We start from the raw sequence: 4,657 nt of genomic DNA, 5'->3' as shown, positions 1-4,657 counted from the left end.
GAATTTTGTCGTCCGTCACTTTGAGGATACATTCTTGCTATGTTGTTCAAGTGCAATTGCTAAATTCTATTCAGATATTCTGTCTTTTGATTCAGCAATATCTTCAATTATTCTGTGGACTAATATGCTGTCTGTCTTCAGGATGGCTCCACCGACTCATCAGACCCCAGGGCGTGAGGATATGCCGCCTCCACCACCTCCTCCTCCTCCGCCGCCGCCGCCTCCTCCTCCTGCAGAGGCCTGGCAAGCGATGATGGCAGCTACTAATGCAAACACCGAGATGCTGATTCAGTTGCTGCAAGAGAGAGCCAACCAACAGCCAGACAATTTTTAACATGGTGGAAATCAGTTTGCGAGTCTGAGCCAGTTCCTATCAAACCAGCCTAAGACGTTCACTTCTCACGACCAGCCATTTGATGCAGAAGATTGGATCCGTGATATGAACAAACATTTCGAGTGTAGCAATGTGCGTCCGGAGGACTATGTCAAGTTTGCAACGTTTTAGTTGAAGGGACATGCTTCTATATGGTGGCAGCAGCTCAAGGACTCCAGAGGCGCCAGGGTGATGTCTTGGGACGAGTTTTGTCGTGACTTCCGGTCCCACTACATCCCTTCTAGTTTTGTAGAGGAGATGCGTGAGAAGTTCAGGCGTTTGAAGCAGGGCCGCAATTCTGTGTACAAGTACAATGTCGAGTTCCACAAGCTCGCCCGTTACGCGCTGCAGGATATCCCGGATCAGAAGATCAAGATCTATCAGTTCAGGGGTGGCTTCAAGGAAGACTTGCAGTTAGGTATTTCCTTGCACGATCCTGGGGAGTTTGACAAGTTCTACAACCTAGGTCTCAGAGCAGAGGCAGCCTTGCTCAGGGTGGAAAATTCCAAGAAGCGCTTCAGAGATTCCAGCTCTTCCTCGACTCACGTGGTTCAGAAGCAACAGAGGTTTTGGATTTCTCCTCCTCCTCCTTGGCACTCACAGCAGCTGAAGCACTCAGGTGGTCGTGGTTCTTCCCACCCACCCAACCCTGGCTTCTAGCAGAGATACCAGCATCAGAAGCAAGGGCCTCCTCAGATTCAGTTTTGGAAGCCAGCAGATGGCACTGGTCACAAATGTGGGCAGAAGGGTCACTATGCCAACAAATGTACTTCTCAGCTCCGTCTGCCGCCTCCTCCTCCAGGAAAACCTCCAAGCAACGCTCTTGTCAAATTCAACCCCAGATCAGCTCGAGTCAACATGGTGAACGCAGCTGTAGCAGACAACTCCTTTGATGTGATCATGGGTAACCTCCTCGTCAATGATATTCCTGCTAAAGTGTTATTTGATTCTGGTGCATCGCATTCGTTTATCTCAAGGACATTCTCATTTAAGCATGGGTTCCCTACTCGTGATTTGCTTAAGCCTCTTTCAATTGTGTCTCCTCATAAGATCATGAATTCTCACATGGTGGTTCCGGACGTTTCTGTCAAGATGGGTGCTTATGCTTTTCTGGTTTCTCCTATTGTCTTCAGCAATTCCGACATCGACTTGATTCATGGTATGGACTGGTTGGCCATGAAAAAGGCGTCAATTGATTGTGAAGCCAAAGAAGTGAATCTTACCCACTCTTCGGAAGACGTGATTATATTCGCGGCGCACGATGGTACAATCCGTATGTTCTCCTTGAATGAAAAGGGTGAGATGAATCCTATTAAGCAAGTCCCAGTGGTCTGTGAATATCAAGATGTGTTTCCTGAAGAGCTGCCAGGCATGCCTCCGCACCGTGAAGTTGAGTTTCTCATTGAGCTTGAGCCAGGCACAGAGCCAGTGTGCAAACGGCCATACAAGCTGGGTCCAGAAGAATTGAAGGAACTTAAGAGGCAACTCGATGAGCAGGAGCGTTTGGGTTTGATCAGACCGAGCTCCTCTCTGTGGGGCTGTGGTGTTCTGTTTGTCAAGAAGAAGGATGGCATGGACCGGCTGTGTGTCGATTACCGTCCATTGAACAAGAAGACAATCAAGAACAAATATCCACTTCCAAACATAACTGAGTTGTTCGAACAGTTGAAAGGTGCTAAAGTCTTCTCCAAGCTTGATCTCAGAATGGGCTATCATCAAATTCGTATTCGCGAGGAAGACATTCCGAAGACGACTTCCAGGACTAGTTTTGGCTCGTATGAGTATACAACATGTATTTTGGTCTCGCTAATGCTCCTCCGACATTCTGCCGATTGATGAACTATATTTTCTCCCCATACAAGAATGAATTTATCTTGCTCTATCTCGACGACATTCTGGTCTTTTCTGAGACTGAGGAAGAACATGAAGTACATCTCAGGTTGGTGCTTGATAAGCTAAGAGAGTACAAGCTGTATGCCAAGTTTTCCAAGTGCGAGTTCTGGCTGAAAGAAGTGGTTTATATTGGGCATATTATCTCTGCCGAGGACATTAAGGTTGATCCGTCCAAGGTTCAAGCCATTGTTGAATGGGAGCCTCCGCAGAATGTGAAGCAGCTTCGAAGCTTTCTCGGGCTTGCTGGCTATTGCAGAAGGTTCGTTGAGAACTTATCTAAGATCGCCAAGCCGCTCTCTTGTCTTCTTCAGAAGGGTGTTAAGTATGCTTGGTCTCCAGAGTGTCAACTGGCCTTCGATACACTCAAAGAGAAGCTTATCTCCACTCCGGTCTTGGCCCCTCCGGATGATTCCAAGCCGTACCAGGTCTTTTGCGGCGCTTCTCTCCAGGGTCTTGGTGCAGTCTTGATGCAATATAAGAAGGTGGTTGCTTATACCTCCAGGCAGTTGAAGCCAGCGGAGAAGAACTATCCGGTGCATGATCTCGAGCTAGCAGCTGTTGTACACACCTTGATGACTTGGAGACATCTCTTGTTGGAACGTAAGGTTGAAGTTTTCACCGAACACAAGAGTCTCAAGTACATCTTCACTCAGCCTAACTTGAATCTTCGGCAAACATGTTGGGTGGAAATGCTCCAGGATTTTAATCCGAGTGTTGAGTACACGCCAGGCAAGGCAAATGTTGTGGCAGATGCATTGAGCAGGAAGGCATATTGCAACAGTCTGATTCTGCAACCTCTCCAGCCGAGTCTTTGTGAGTCTTTCAGGAAGCTCAACCTTCAGCTAGTACCTCAGGGATTTCTTGCGAACCTTCAGATCTCTCCTACCTTGGAAGATCAGGTCAGAGAAGCTCAGCTTCTTGACGCTATGGTGAAGAAGGTCAAGATTGGCGTGGGAAAGAGTCTTCCCAAGTATAAGTGCTTCACTGTTGATGCCAGGGACACGTTGTTTTTCGAGGATCGCCTTGTCGTCCCGAAAGGTGATCTCAGGAAGGTGATCATGGAAGAATCTCATAACTCTCTGCTCTCTATTCATCCTGGAAGCTCCAAAATGTACCATGACTTGAAGCATACATTCTGGTGGACTCGTATGAAATGTGAGATTGCTCAGTTCGTAAACGAGTGTGATGTATGTCGAAGAGTGAAAGCAGAGCATCAATGCCCAGCATGCCTCTTGCAGCCTTTGCCGATTCCCGAGTGGAAGTTTGATCACATTGAGATGGATTTCGTCACCGGGTTTCCGAAGTCCAAGAAGGGTAATGATGCTATCTTCGTCGTCATCGATAAGTTGAGTAAAGTGGCTCATTTCTTTCCAGTCAAGAGAGTCCATTTCAGCAGCTCAGCTGGGAGAGTTGTACACCTCCAGGATTGTCTCTTTGCACGGCGTGCCTATGATGATCTCTTCAGATCGCGGAAGTATCTTCACTTCCAAGTTCTGGGACTCCTTTCAGTCTGCTATGGGTACGAAGATCCGCTTCAGCACAGCGTTCCATCTTCAGACTAGTGGTCAAGTGGAGAGAGCGAATCAAGTTCTTGAGGATATGCTGAGAGCCTGTGTTATTTCTTTTGGCATGAAGTGGGAAGATTGTCTGCCTTTCGCGGAGTTCTCGTATAACAACAGTTATCAAGCTAGTTCTGGCAAGGCTCCGTTTGAGATTCTCTACGGCAGGAAGTGTCGTACTCTGCTTAGCTGGTGCGAGACCGGCGAGCGTCACATCCTTGGGAATGATATGATAGAAGAAGCTGAGGAGATGTGTCGGATCACTCGCGACAACCTCAGAGCAGCTCAGTCCCGTCAGAAGAACTATTACGATAGCAAGCACCGTGACATGTCATATGAGCTTGATGACTTTGTCTATCTCAAGGTGTCGCCTATGAAGGGTATGCAGCGCTTTGGCATCAAAGGCAAGCTTGCGCCTCGTTTCGTTGGTCCGTTCAGAGTGGTTGGCAAGAGAGGCGACCTTGCGTACCAGCTCGAGCTTCCGTCAACATTTGCAAATGTCCATGACGTGTTACATGTTTCTCAGCTTCGGAGGTGTTTCAAGACCCCCGAGCGCACTTTGCATCTTCAAGATATCGACCTTCAGCCTGACCTTTCTTATCGTGAGCATCCAGTTGCGGTTCTCGAGGCAACTGAGCGCAAGACCCGTAACAAGACTGTCAAATTTCTCAAAGTGCAGTGGTATCACAATTCCGATAAAGAGGCTACGTGGGAACGCGAGGATCACCTCCGTTCCGAATTTCCTGATTTCTTTCAGTCTTAGATCTCGAGGGCGAGATCTTCTTTGTAGTGCGGGAGAGTTTGTAGTGCCCCATACGTAAACCTTCCCTAT

Source organism: Hordeum vulgare, chromosome 2H (assembly GCF_904849725.1).
Source record: "Hordeum vulgare subsp. vulgare chromosome 2H, MorexV3_pseudomolecules_assembly, whole genome shotgun sequence".
NCBI lineage: Eukaryota > Viridiplantae > Streptophyta > Magnoliopsida > Poales > Poaceae > Hordeum > Hordeum vulgare.
Note: the sequence above shows the minus strand (reverse complement) of the source record.